This window comes from Lactuca serriola, chromosome 4 (genome assembly GCF_051521515.1).
Source record: "Lactuca serriola cultivar US96UC23 chromosome 4, Lser_US96UC23_V15, whole genome shotgun sequence".
NCBI lineage: Eukaryota > Viridiplantae > Streptophyta > Magnoliopsida > Asterales > Asteraceae > Lactuca > Lactuca serriola.
The window spans coordinates 244,222,014-244,238,307 of record NC_136411.1 but is presented as its reverse complement, the minus strand read 5'-3'; positions in this window follow the sequence as shown (position 1 = coordinate 244,238,307).

Genomic DNA, 16,294 nt, shown 5'->3' with positions numbered 1-16,294 from the left:
GTAGCAATATCTGCTATCATGTTAGGCCACCAGTATAACTTTTTAAGATCCAGATACATCTTATCTGAACCTGGGTGGACGGAATAACGAGTGTTGTGAGCTTCGTTCATGACCAAGTCTCTGAAGCCACCGTGTTTCGGTGTCCAGATCCGATCCATGAGGTATAAGGCTCCGCCACCCTTGATTTCCAAGTTCTTATCCATCCCTCTAAGGGATTCACCTGCCATGTTTTCAGGTTTCAAAGCGTCCAGCTAAGCCTCCTTAATTTGCGTGGACAAGTGTGAATGGATAGTTAGAGTCAAATATTTGACTCTATGACCAGCATATTCTTTCCGACTTAGGGCGTCAGCTACTACATTGGCTTTACCCAGATGAAAACAAATTCCGCACTCGTAATCACTGAGTAGCTCGACCCACCGTCGTTGTCTCATGTTGAGGTCCTTCTGGTCGAAAATGTGTTGTAGACTCTTGTGGTCGGTAAAGATCGTGCTTTTTGTACCATACAGGTGGTGTCTCCAGATCTTCAGAGCGAACACAACTGCTCCTAGCTCAAGATCATGGGTGGTGTAGTTAACCTCATGTGTCTTCAGCTGTCTCGAGGCATAGGCTATGACTTTGGAGCGGTGCACAAGGCTCGCTTGAGCCTTTGGAGCGCTCTTTCTTGTTTCTCTTCCCAGTCAAAGGCTACGCCTTTCTGGGTCAGGGTTGTAAGAGATTTCGCTATGCGGGAGAAGTTCTGAATGAACCTGCGATAGTAGCCAGCGAGACCTAGAAATTGACGAATTTCTGTAGGTGTCTTCGGTGCTGACCAGTTCTCAATGGCCTTGATTTTGGAAGGCTCCACGTGTATTCCTTCTTCTCTAACAACATGACCCAAGAATTCGACTCGTTGGATCCAAAATTCGCACTTGGAGAACTTCTCATAGAGCTTCTCCGCTCGCAATGTTTCTAAGACTCTACGGAGATGTTGACTATGTTCCTCCTTACTTCGAGAGTAGATAAGTATGTCATCAATGAAAACAATGACAAACTGATCCAAGTAAGGACGACACACCCTATTCATCAGATCCATGAATACTGTGGGCGCGTTAGTTAATCCGAACTGCATCACTACAAACTCGTAGTGTCCATAACGAGTTCAGAAGGCTGTCGTGGGAACATCCTCCTCTAACACTCGTAGTTGGTGATATCCGGATCGTAGATCTATCTTCGAGAAGTAGTTGGCTCCTTGAAGTTGATCAAATAAATCGTCAATGCGGGGCAAAGGATAATGATTTTTAATGGTAAGCTTGTTGAGTTCTCTATAGTCGATGCACATGCCAAACAATCCATCTTTCTTCTTGACGAACAAGACCGGTGCTCCCCATGGTGAGAAGCTTGGCCTAATGAATCCCTTCTTGAGAAGTCCGTTAAGCTGACTGGAAAGTTCCTGCATCTCGGCCGGTGCTAGACGATAAGGAGATTTGGCTACGGGAGTAGCTCTTGGCACTAAGTCGATTCTGAACTCGACTTAGCGTTGTGGTGGTAATCTGGGAAGTTCTTCTGGGAAGATGTCGGGAAAGTCACATACTTCTGGGATGTTCTGAATGTCTTTCATTTGTTGACTCGTATCGACGACGTGTGCGAGGAAAGCATGATATTCCTTTCGCAAGCACTTCTGGGCTTGGATGCACGAAATGATGCGAAGGCTCGCACTAGGTTTGTCGCCATAGATAACTAAGGTTTCGTTGTTAGGAAGGTTAAGACGAACTGCTTTTTCAAAGCACATGATGTCGGCGCGAAGAAGACTCAACCAATCCATGCCGATGATAACGTCAAAACATTTAATTGGGACCGGCATGAGGTCTATCTTGAAAGTATGGCCATCTAAAGTTAAAGTAAAACCTACATATATGCAGTTAGTACTCTCCGTTTTCCCGTTATCCATTTCTACCGTGAATGAATTATCTAATGCACATGGTTTTTGTTTAAGCAGGTGTGCAAATTTATGACTTACGAAACTTTTCTCTGCTCCACTGTCAAAAAGTATGCAAGCATATGAGTTATCGAGGAGAAACGTACCAGTAACTATTGTAGGATTAGCTACCGCTTCCTCGTGGCCCAAGGCCATAACTCTTCCTACTCCTCCAGCCATCCCTGCTTTAGGGCAGTTCCGCTTGTAGTGGCCCACTTCGCCACAACCATAGCAAGCTTGGCCCATACTGGCGTTAGGAACCTGGGAAGCCTGAGCTGTTGTAGTCTTGCAGAAACGGGTTGTATGCCCCTTCCTACTGCAGTTAGAGCACTGCATCTCCTTGCAAGGTCCGTGGTGGTGGAAGTTACATTTGTTGCACTTCGGGAGAGCTCCAGCATAAGTTTTTGCTGGTAAGGGGTTTGCAGGGACAACGGGAGTTACAGTGGCAGCATTGATTGCCACAAGTTGTTGTCTCTTGGAGGATTCTTGCGAAGCCCCTCTTTTCCTCTTGTTCCACCCCCTCTTGTTGTTGTTGACCTTTTGTGGTACGGGTGCAGGGATTGTTGGGTTCTGAGGTTTCCTGTGATCTATGAGAGATTGTGTCAGCTCCTTGGCACTATCGAAAGTGACGGGCTTGGAAGCTAACACACTTGACTGGATCTGGGGCGACAGTCCCCAGATATATCTCTCTACCTTCTTGCTCTCGAGAGCAACCATGTCAGGGCATAGGATTTCCAGATCACAGAACCTATTTGTGTAGGTTGATATGTCGGATCCAACCATTTGTAGACCCCAAAGTTCCTGCTCGAGTTTTTGTACTTCACCTTGAGGACAATACTCTCTCGTCAGCATGTCCTTCAAGTGTTCCCAGCTGATGGAATATGCCACCACCAAAGTCAGATACTTAACATGGCCGTTACACCATCTTAGTGCTCTGTCAGAGAAGGTACAAGCTGCAAACTTGACCTTTTTGCCCTCCTGGCAAGCACAGATTTCAAAGACTGATTCCATCTTTTCAATCCATTGCCTTAACACCATAACCCCACCAATTCCATTGAATCTGCGGGGTTTGGCGTTCGTGAAGTCCTTGTAGGTGCATTCCCGAGGATGTCCATGGCTTTCGCCGTGGTTTGAGGGAGGTGCACCTGTTCCCGATCCACTAGGGACAGGAGCATTAATGGTTGACACAGCAGCTGCTACTGCTGCTGTGAAATCTGCCTGGAACATAGTGGCATCGAAAAGAAAAGGTGGTTGAGGAGGTTGAGGTGGTGGTATCGGTGTTTCGTTAGTTGGGTTACGCCTGGGATTCCTGCGTGGCGGCATCTTTAACTATACGTTTAAAAGATGACGACATGGATAAGAATAAATGAATAATGAGTGTGTCTCATGGACTAACTCTCCATAGTCCAACAACAAAATGAATAGTAGCTAAATGAAGATGATAGCATTTGGATAATAATTTCCATATGATTAGATATCTGTCAATAATACTGGGATTACAGATGTAATAAGTATGGGAAAAATGGCCTAGAAGTAGGCCTTACATCAACCAAGATAAGAAAATTTTGACAGAACTATGACTAGATCAAGACCTAACAGGTCTAAGATTTACAAAGATAGGAGATTAGACCAAAGTTTTTACATAAACTAGGTTATATCCAAAAGCTGAGTCGTCAAGATTCTATTGGTGACGAGAGCTGCTAGCATGAGTTCTTGATCCCGAAAATAGATGTTCTATATCCCTTATACGCCTGTCAGCTCTCACTTGCTGAGCTCGAAGTTCCCTAACTTCAGCTTGAGTTTCAGCAAGTTCCCTCTGCAGAGCTGCATTGCGGACCAGAGTCCTTTCATGAGCAGACTCTAGTTCGCGAATGTGGACAGTGTTAACGCCAGAGTTGGCATCAATCTCCACGACTCGATCGATAGTTGCTTGACCCAATATCGTGTTCCTAGAAATTCTACGAACCATGATGGGTAGGACCCTGTTAGCAAAACCTCCCTCAGTGAGGTTGTAGAAACTTCTGTCTCCATTGTAGGGAATGGGTTGACCATGTTCCTGACTCCATCTAATAAAGTTAGTGGCCACAGAGGTGTGGGTCCTTGAAATGTGGGACGGGGGATCAGGTTTGGGTCTTGAGCAGCTGGGGGTAGGTTGTTGACTTCAGGCTCCGAGTCAGAACTATCGGAAAAACCCTCAGCATGGTGATCATCCAAAGGGATTGGGTGATCATCTTCTGGTTCTTCCTCTAGCCAACCAGCGTTGCCTTGGTTTGGGAAGTACGGATCGCCGTGATGAAATCCAGCCATTAAAATCTACGCGAGAAAAGGGATATAAGAAATAGCTAAATAGACTAACTGACTAAGATAACTACAGTAAGACCAAATACCCCTATGGTATTTCTTTATGGTTGTGTTGGTAAGTTTTTAAACTTCTTGCCACATCACAACCATTCTTGGGCATATGTTAATCACTCCTTGGACTAGCATAGTTGATCAGGGTATGCCATTCCCAAGACTGGCCATATATCCCCAGGCTTACTTGTGATATTCAACAGTCGTAATACTTTTGTTCTTGTCATTGTGACACTGATTTTAGTATGAATGCAGGCACGTATACTTACTTAAATATTTTATTATCTAGAAGTATAACTCTTAGACAGAGTGTTTTAATCCCAATGTATTTATAGTTAGTATATCTTTTATGGGTTGATATACTATATTCACTATAAACAATGCTCTGATACCAATCTGTCACACCCCAAAACCAAGAACGGCGGAAACGTTCCGGGGTGGAGGACATCATGTATAGTATCACAACAGTGTAAAGTAGTAGACAAGCAACAACATCATCCATTGCATTAAAAGTAAAGTTTTAATACATGTGTGTTCTTTCATTGTAATAAGACACCAAAATAAACAATCAAAATAAAAGACGAGTCTTGTCTATGCTCCGTCTTCTCAAAACCTGGCCATCCTACCTGTCTACTGGTGACTTGAGAATACAAGTTATTTTGAAAGCGAGTATCAGCCTAAAGCTGGTGAATTCATAAGTATTTAAGTGTCATTGTCTTGTTTTGGAAAGCTGTTATGTACGCTATGTAAATCTTTGAATGAAACAGTTGATATAAGTATGAAAACCCTAGAAAATCCCATATTTCCTATTAGTATGAAATGTAGTCTTCTACCAAGACCCGAATGTTTTGCTAATAAAATGATAGCTTTTCCTTCTTTTTTACTATTACAAACAGTACTTAGTTTAACTCATCGTTTATGTGAATGTATCACAAAATAAAGTAATAAGAAAAATGTAATCATGTAAGTGTTATCCTTTTGTATTAGGATTAACACGACATCGCGTAAAGCGAAATGTATAACCTTTGAACATCCGTAGATTGTTCAATTGTCCTCTGTAGTTGCAGCAGGTGGGAGGAAGGGTTAGTCCCGTAAAGGTACTCCTAGTATAAGTATTAACCGTAGGCATCCGTAGATTTTCATCAACCTCTGTAGCGAACAGTAGGCCCAAGGAATGGTTAGTCCCGTAAAGGTACTCCTAATATAAGTAATAACCGTAGGCATCGGTAGATGTTCATCTACCATTGTTGCTAACAGGTGGGATTCGGAATGGTTAGTCCCGTCTAGATATCCCGTTGAACTGGGATAGGCAGGACAATTTACACAGAAGGTACTAATAAATCATCCTCGAAATTCTAGGTACAAGTATCCATGTAAGTGTATACAGGAAAATGTATCTATGTAAAGGTACTCATGTAATCCTCTCCATGTAAACGTATTCATATTTCATGTAAGCATATGTAAACGTACTCATGTATCATGTAAGCATATGTAAACGTACTCATGTAAGCGTATCTATGTAAACGTACTCATGTATCATGTAATGTACTGGTATAGACTCATGAATGAACTGACTCTTGTGTGATTCCTTGTAAGAGGAATAATGTTTTGTATCTCCTAAATATACCTATAATAGTTAACTGGAAGGTAATTGATTATCCAAACAGGTTTATACTGTTGGATAAGGTGTCTAAGTCCGTAACTATTTCTGGTATGTACTTGACCCGGCCCGGCATGGTTCATTTGGGTTGCATGGCACCATGCAATTGGATAGACTAAATGAGAAAAATAACACATATGGTTTATTCATATAATATATGTTCTAATATATTAATAATATTATTTAATTAGTTTTGATCAACAATTAATTTATAATTAATTAAGTGATCAAAAGATAATTAATTAAATACATGGGTTGATTATGTAAATCATCCATAACTTATATAGTGGGCTAAGAGGCTCCATGGATAATCAAGTTGGGTTAAACCCATTGGATGCTCCATGGGAGTTACAAACCCATGGGTCATGGAAATGAAGAGTCATGACACATTAGGGTTTACATGGTGTAACCCTAGATGTGTCAACACTATATAAAGCTCACGATTTGGGATGAAAACCCGAAGATCCGTGAGAGAGAAAATGGATTTTCTCTAGTTGGAAATGTAACTAATGAATGAAAATGGCTCAGAATTCTATATATAGTCCTAGGATTTTTGGCAGAAAATATTTTATTCCCGAAATGAACTCTAATGTAATAGAGTTTTGGAATAACAGAGTTGTACAAAACCCTAGTGCATCCACTCTCCTGATATCTCCTTAAGTGTAAACCCTGAAACACTCAAACTTATACGGAAAAGTCTGAAAATTTACTGCGGCTGTTCTAACTTCTATTGAAGTGATATTGTTTGTACATAATAGAATTTCGGGTTGTCACATCACTACTATTAAAGGCTTACCAAAAATTTCCAAAATTTATGGCAGAAAGATGCCACCTCGTAGGTCTACTAGACACACTGACAGAACACAAACAAATCCACCACCGCCCCCTCCCCAGTATGATCCTGCTATTTTTCAGGCTGCGGTTACGGCCACAGTGGCAGCTGCTATGTCACAAATCAACACTGACGGTGCCAGGCGGACGGGGAGCGGTACTATCAACTCCACTCAAGGAGATAGCCAAGGGCATTCGATAGAATGTTCTTATATAGATTTTTCGAATGGCAAACCCAAATCCTTCAATGGAACCGGGGGCGTCAACGCTCTTATGCAGTGGTTTGAGAAGACTGAATCAGTCTTTGAAATGTGTGCCTGTCCTGAAGCAAGCAAAGTTAAATTTGCAGCTTGCACCTTCACTGAACGAGCCCTTACCTGGTGGAACGGTCATGTGAAATCGTTAACTCTCCAGGTGCGAACGCGATGAGCCGGGACGATCTGAAGATCCTTATGCTAGCAGAATATTGCCCAAGAGGCGAAATTTAGAAATTGGAACAGGAACTTTAGGGCCTTAAAATGACGGGCTCTAACATCGCATCCTACACAGCCAGATTCAGCGATCTGCCCATACTATGTCCCAGGTTGGGCACCCCGGAAAGCAAAACGGTGGAAAAATACATATGGGGATTAACACCCCAGATCCAATGAAATGTTTTGGCTTTAAAGCCGACAGCTTTCGACAGTGCCAAGCAATTGGCACATCAACTCATCGACCACCATGCCAGCCATGGCACCATGGTGGCCACCTTCAAACAAGCGAAAGGAGGAAACAAAAAAAGGAAGTTTTGGAACAACAAGAAAAACCAGCCAACCCAGGAACCTGCCAAAAAGCAACAAGTAGTGGCGGTTCGCGCTGCCACTACCACCGTCGCTCCAACTCCCCTGAGACAATACACTGGGAATCTTCCTAAATGTAACAAGTGCAACTTTAATCACAATGGCCCTTGTCGAGAAATGCACTGCAACAACTGTAACAAGAAAGGGCATACCGCCCATTTCTACAGGGCGTCTACTCAACAAGCCAACCCGGCCGTCAACACCGAAGCAAGCCGAGCCTGTTACGGCTACGGGGAAATTGGGCGCTACAAGAGGGACTGGCCAAAATTTAGAAACACAGACATCGGCGGTGTCGGAAGAGTCTTGGCCTTAGGACAAGGGGAAGCAATGGAAGATCCTACGATGGTTACCGATACGTTTCACCTCAATAACTCATATGCATGCATATTATTCGATAGTGGAGCGGAGAGGATTTTCGTTAGCCACAAAAGCAAACAATTATTAAAACAAAATCCCTAATCACTAAAAGATACATACGCCGTAGAAACAGTAAATAGAAAGACAGAAAGCACTAACGACATATACTCAGGGTGTACCCTCACTCTAGACAATCACTCATTCAAAATCGATCTATTGTCGGTCTCAAAAAAAAGCTTTGCCATTATCATTGGCATGGACTGGTTAAGTTCTAATCGTGCTGACATCCTATGCTACGAAAGGGTCGTTCACCTTAATCTGCCAAGTGGCGAAATTCTCGTCATCTACGATGACAAACCTAGTGCGAACCTGCAAATCATCTCTTCCGTCAAAGCACAAAAGTATATCTGTAAGGAATACCACGTTTTCTTAGCCCATGTAGTCGAGAAGAAGCAAGAACAGAAAGACATCAGGGACATTCCGAAGGTCTGTAATTTCTCTGACTTATTTCCAGAAGACCTTCCTGGAGTTCCGCCTGCACGACAGGTCGACTTCCAAATCGATCTAATTCCCATAGCTACCCCCGTAGCCAAGGCGCCATACCGCCTAATGCCAGCCGAGATGCAAGAACTATCCAACCAACTAAACGAACTGTTAAGCAAAGACCAAGCTTCTCGCCTTGGGGAGCACCAGTTCTGTTTGTGAAAAAGAAGGACGGATCGTTCTGCATGTGCATCGACTACCGCGAGCTGAATAAGCTTACCATTAAATACCGATACCCTCTACCCCGAATCGACGACATGTTCGACCAGCTCCAAGGAGCGAATTACTTCTCAAAGATCGATCTAAGGTCGGGATACCATCAACTACAAGTCCAAGAGGAGGATATTCATAAAATGGCGTTTAGAACCCGGTACAGTCACTACGAGTTCATCGTGATGCCCTTCGGAATAACAAACGCACCTGTTGTGTTCATGGATCTAATGAACTGAGTGTGTCGGCCTTACTTAGACAAGTTCGCAATTGTCTTCATAGACGATATCTTGGTCTACTTGAGGAGTAAGGAAGAACACAGCTAGCACCTACGACAAGTATTGGAGACTCTAAGGGCGGAGAAATTGTATGCGGAATTTTCAAAGTTGCGAATTTTGGATCCGAGTGGTAAACTTCCTCGGTCACGTGGTTAGCAAGGAAGGAATACACGTGGATCCTTCCAAAATTAAGGCAATTGAAAACTGGTCGGCACCAAGGACGGCTACGAAAATCTGTCAGTTCTTAGGTCTCGCCTGCTACTACAGGGGGTTCATCCAAAACTTCTCTAAAATCGCTAAACCGCTTACCACCCTGACTCAGAAGGGAGCAACCTTCGACTGGGGAGAAAAGCAAGAAGCTATGTTCCAAACATTAAAGCAGGCCCTGTGCAGTGCCCCGATTTTATCCCTACCAGAAGGAACGGAAGAATTTGTGGTCTACTACGACGCGTCAAACCATGGTCTTGGGTGCATGTTAAGGCAATGAGGAAAATTAATTGCCTATGCATCGAGGCAATTAAAAATGCACGAGGTCAACTACGCCATGCATGACCTCGAACAAGGGCAGTGGTGTTCGCTCTAAAGATCTGGAGGCACTACCTCTATGGGACGAAGTGTACCATCTTCACCGATCATAAAAGCGTTCAGCACATCCTCAATCAAAAGGAGCTCAACATGAGACAGTGACGATGGGTGGGATTACTAAATGATTACGAATGTGAAATTCATTATCACCCAGGAAAAGCCAATGTAGTAGCTGACGCCCTCAGCCGAAAGGAATACTCGGGCCACCTGATTCCCGAAGTTTTCAGGTCGGGTCGGGTCAGGTCACTTTTATCGGGTCCTTATTGGGTATTTTTTCAGGTTCGGCGCAAGGAGTGAGATGTGTCTGCCCCGACTATATATATATATATATATATATATATATATATATATATATATATATATATATATATATATATATATATATATAATATTACACTTCAGCCCCTGGAAGACTAACCCTAAAATCACGCTTCTCTTCTAGGTTCCAACCGTCATTGACTCATTTCCTTTATATTCAAATGAATATTCCAAATTGACAAAATCAAATTTTCTTCTATGATCCGATGATTGGTCGATCTTTTTCATCATTCATTTTGTTCATTTTCATCGAAGTTGAGTACACCATCATCCATTAATAGCAAGTTGCGACCATCGTCCAACAAACAGCAACCAGCAATGCAGTAACCATGTTTGGCCCATTGCATCGATATTATTGGTTCTTCCGTCGGTTCTTGTTTGGTTTTCCTGCTCTTGTTTCAAAGAATCACAGACCCAAAAATCGAATCGATACAGCTCATCTTTCTCTTCGATCGACGCCACACACAAGAGAAAATCGCAGGTAATGATATCAATATTAAGCTCTAAATTGGACCTCTTCTCTTCTTTAATCGATCGAACCCTTCTTTCACTTCTTTCTTTCTTGAAATTGATCACAAGTTCTGTTGATATAGAGTGAAATAACAAGCCACTAGTTGACTTTTCACCCTTCAAATGCACTGTTGAAATTGATTTCTTATTTTCTGATTTCGAATTTGAGCTTGATTGAACTGTTAATCTGATTTTGTGCTAATTTGTACTCTTGAAATCGATTTTTGATTTTATGATTTCAAATTTGAGCTTCTTTGAACTGTTAGAATCTGACTTTTTGCTAATTTGTACTCTTGAAACTGATTTTTGATTTTCTTATTTAGAACTTGTGCTTATTTGAACTGTTGAATCTAATTTTTGTGTTGTTGAAACTTGATCTGTTTAGAATTGTTGAATCTGATATTACATTGGTTGTTATTTTTCAGGAAATATGACTTCAAACAGTCAAAATCATCCTCCAACTACAAGTAGTCAAGACGTGGGAGGTTCGGGTTCTAATCAACAAAATACTGATTTTGTCGATCAACAAGATATGACAAATATTAATGATACATTTTTTGAGGAAGATGGAGATGAAGTGGTTGGTTCGAAAAGGGCAACACGTTCACCAGCATGGCCTCATTTTAAAAAAATTTAAATTGAATGGTGAAGTTAAAGCAAAATGTAAACATTGCTCTAAAGTATTGGGTGCAAATAGCAAGAATGGCACAAAACATTTACTTGCACATTATAAATGTTGTATACACAAACCTTTTACAGATATTCATCAATCTATCTTGGTGCAAGAAAAAAAGAAAATAGATGGTACTACAACGCATGTTTCAAATTATACATTTAATGTTGATACTTCATGGAAGGATTTGGCTGAAATGATTATTGTGCATGAGTATCCGCTTTCAATTGTAGAGCATCATGGTTTTAGGAAGTTTGTGGGAGGTCTTCAATTTTTGTTTAAGGTTCCTTATCGAAACACCATCAAGGGCGACATCAAAAGTATTTATGATTACGAAAGGGATAAAACTATGAGTTTGTTGGCAAAGAAAAAAAAAGCAGAATTGTAGTTACTACCGATATGTAGACATCTAATCATAAAAAAAGGCTTTATGGCAATCACAACACATTTTGTAAATCAAAATTGGAACTTGCAAAGCAGAATTATGAGGTATATTATAATTATTTAACTATAATTTATACATACTTATTATTTATATGTTAATATTAACATATATATATATATATATATATATATATATATATATATTCTTAAATGGGTTTATTTACGTGCCTTGTCTGCATACATCTGATGTTCTTGCTGACATACTTTATGTACGAGTCAAGTAATGCATCTAAAAAAAGAAACAGTCAATGTATTGTATTCTTCTTATTGTTTATATAATAAATAGAACATTATCTTAAATTATTAACATTTTTATACCAAACATTAGGTGTTTATGGTGGTTCAGTTCCCGGTTCATCTTCATTTGGTTCTAGTATGTCTTCTGGTCATTGCATTAGATTCAAAAAGCTCTTATCGGATATTGCTTCTATTACTAGAGATGATGATGAATCAGGAGGTATGAGTGAGTTAGATAACTACTTGAAGGAGAAATTGTTGCCTAAAGACATGGAACTTGATTTGTTGACATGGTGGAAAACAAATGGGATTAAGTACCCGACACTACAAAGGATAGCTAAAGATATATTAGCTATTCATGTTTCCACTGTTGCCTCATAATCAACTTTTAGCACTATTGGAAGATTAGTAAGTCCTCATCATAGTCGACTTCATCCAAAGACATTGGAGGCTTTAATGTGTGCTCAAAGTTAGTTGTTGAATGAAATTCGAGGTAGTATACTATTTTATATTAATTATATGAAATTATGAATCTTTTTTCCATACTAATAATATTTTTGTTAAATTGCTTTTATATTTTCTTATATACAACAACTTGTTCCGAAGAGACCGAGGCATATTGTCGTTCTATTGAATTTGATAATGACGTGGAAGAGCTAAAACGAAATTTCTAAGAATATTAATTTTATATAGTTTCGATGATTTCGTGTGATTTTGAGTGTGTTTAATATTTTGTAGGAAAACACTAAAGAAAGCGGGACAACAAGTTTGGATGATTTTGAGTTTGTTTTAATGTTAAGTGGTAATGTATTATTGTAATGAATTAGTTTTTCATATTTGGTACTTTGGTGTTTTGGTTGGTTGGTTGTTACAATATTAGACTATTAGTAATTTCTATTTGGATAAATGATTTAAGAACTTATTGGTATTTTAAGCCTATGCAACGTCTTAATTTCTCATTCTGTAATTATAGTTTTTCCATTTTTTCTGCCATATTTCAGGTTTTTAGGTCGGGTTTTCGGGTAGTTATCGGGATTCGGGTTTAGGGACGGGTTCGGGGAAAGTTTCAGCCCCGAAGGGGCATCCCGATAAGAAACCCATCGAGTATCAGGTCGGGGTCGGGGACGTATTTAGAAATCGGGTTTGGGTTTGGGAAACCATGCCCCGCCCCGTTGCCATTCCTAGGTTAGCTAGAGATCTTGTGAACAAGGCGGCTATCGGGATGGGTTTAAAGTCCACCTAAAATCTTTTATAGTAAGATACCAAGTTCCCATCTAATGCAATATTAGATGTTGAATTCAATGTGGAAAGCTTCATATTTGAAGATTGGGACACATTATTATCATCATCTCAAGGAATATGTTCAGTACTGCAAGTTAAGGAGGTTGGAATTTAATTTGTTAATAGTTCTTTGAAAAATTACATTTGCTGGTGCAAGAACAAAAGAACTACCTATATAAGCATGAAGTTTAGTTGCTTCAAGAAGTTGGGACTTGACTTTGATATGCTTATTGAAGGATGGGACACAAGCTAGTAAAATATAGTGCCAAGTTAGAACTTTGAGAATGTAAACTGCTGTGTATATTATCTTCATGTATTCACTTAGAATATAAAGGGTTCAATCCTTAGTGACACCCTGATATTTGAATATTTGGAATGAGTAATATACTAATGTGAAATTCAATCATCATGATATTTCATTTATGCATCAGTTTGTTATTATGTTTTTTGTTTTAAGTTAATCAAGATTACACTTAAATGAGGGAGGTTTGTTGGTGATTTTTTTCACTAATTGTATTTAAGTGTAATGGGTTGACTTGCTGACCAAAAATCAATCTTGATGAATATTAAATAAGTAAGGGAAGGTGCGGAGTGCACACTTGTTTAAGTTTATTCAAGATTAAAAGTAGACTGTCATTTAGGGGCGAAGCCCCTGAACGAACGGGGGTCCGGGGCAGCACCCCTGGGAGCGGGGTCCAAGGGGCGGCAGCCCCTGGCTGGGGTTGAAATCCAAAATTTTAATATTTGACCTAGTTTTGCATTAATCTATATAGAAAACCCAGATTTATGATAGTTTTTTATTGTTGGAAAATTGTTTTATGACGGTTTTGACAGTTTTTAGACAAGGGAGATATTTAACCAATTTTTGGTCAGTTTTTTGGTACTCACAAAATTGATACAGTACATTCTCTTAACTGAATCACTTCTAAGTCTTATCCAATCAAAGATTAAGGAGTACCACCCACATACTTTGATTTGAAAGTGGAATCACAATTCTCAAAATATTCAAGTGTCTTTATTACCCCGAAAATCTAACAAGAAAGACTCCAAATATGCATTAACAAAAAATTTATTCAATAAAAACATCACACAAACACGCCCTGATAGGCTAAAACTTGACTACACCACAACCACCGCCAAGGCGACGTTGTGGTGCTTTTCCGGCGGCCTAGAGGCTGCTAGTAGTGACCTTGGTGATTTCCTAGGGCTGATTCAAGACTAGATGGGTTGAGAACATAAGCATGATACCTTATTCAGATAAAATGCAGCCCCAAAAATCTCGATTCTCCCTCCTGCGCTCGCTCTCGTACATACTCACATTTGACTTTACTTCTTTCTCACCTGCTACACGATCGAAAACAATAGGAGGAGGCCTAATAACTGATTTGATGCGTTCATTTTCTGACAGAAGGAAAAGAAACAAACGAACCTCAAGCCTTAATCTCATGGATCCATGTTTATGGGGGGTTTATGGACGATTTTGGAAACAAATCCCTTAAATTTCGACTTTGCACACTCCCTACCCCAACCCTAGATAACTTAACAATTTAAATTTGTTTTATTAACATTTAACCCCTCTACATCATTCATAAACTTTATATATATATATATATATATATATATATATATATATATATATATATATATATATATATATATATATATATATATATATGCCTTATTTTTCCACAAAGCCATTAAATTTGAATTATTTCTTCTTAGTTATTGTATAATTCTTTTTAGATATTAAATAACATCATTTTTATTTAATTTATTTCATTATGTAACCTTAAAACCCAAATAATCCTATTAAAATAAATATTCAACTAAAGGAAGTTAACATAGTAGACGGAAACAAATTTGTGTCGTTACAAAAGGAGGCATGGGTGTGGGCGCTTTGTATTGTCTAATGTCTTAGTAGATCTCTAACTTTTAAGTGGATTTGGTGTTATTTTGAGCAACACGACAGCCTTTTGGTTCGGGTTATTCACGTTATGCATGGGGATGGTTCTCAGTTTTTCACAAGGATTGGAGGTCATAGCATTTGGATTTCAATTTCTCGTGCGATTGACCAAGTTGATAGTCGTGGTGTTGATTTGAAGGGTTTGTGTAAGATTAATGTGGGAAATGGGCAACATTCGAAATTTTAGTTTGATGTGTGGACAGGAATTCAACATTTGAAGGACCGGTTCCATAGAGTGTTTGCATCGGATCCCAACTCAAGCCTTGGTTTTTGATCAAAATTTGGAATTCAATTTGTTGATGGCATGTTCGAGAATGCCAAAAGGAGGTCTTTGGTTAGCTCAATGGGAGGAATTTCATGGTGAATTACATCGTTTCACCTTCTCTTGTGAGTGATATCACCTTATCCGGGAGTGACACAGGGGTGTCAATTTATGACATGACATGACAAAAATACACGAAACGAAACGAAATCATGACGAAATCAAAATTCGAATTTGTCTTCGTGTCAAGATTAAAAAACACGATGCCGTGTCCGTGTTCATAAATCGACACGAAATTGACAGGATTAAGCATGTGGTTGTCATATTTGTTGTGTTTGTCATTTTATATATCTTTAAGTATGAACGAAATACACTAATAGTTATGTAATATTATATTTGTCATGTCGTGTCGTGTTGTCGTGTTTTAATTGGTTCGTTTTCGTGTTAATGAAAAAAAAACACGACATCGTGTCGTGTCGTGTTCGTGTTATACAAAATCTTGTCGTGTCGTGTCGTGTCAGAAAAAAAACATGCCACGACTGTCCGATTTGACAGCCCTAAGTGACAGAAAATTTCGCAGTTTCTTTTGCGCGTCATTTTTTGGATTCCTGTTTTTTGGTCTCTCCAAGTCCTCATACCAGGTGGAACTTTTTAGTACCGATTAAACTTAATATTCTTATTTGACGGATAGGTAGTAATAGGATTCCAATGCATTTAAATCTTAGAGACAAAGGTATAGACTTGGATTCATTGCTTTGCCCCTTGTGTTCCCAGATTAGTGAATCTTTAGAGCAATTGTTTGCTAGTTGTTCGCTGCTTGTTATGGTGTGGAGACGGATTGTTATGTGGTGGGAGGTTGACATCCTTATTTCGTTGTCGGTTGAGAGCCTTATAGTATGGGCTAATAGGAGCTCGTTGTTGTAGTTTAATAAAAGTTTTTTGATGCATTGGTCATTATGACTTTTTGGATTGTGTGGAATTACATAAACAAGCTCAT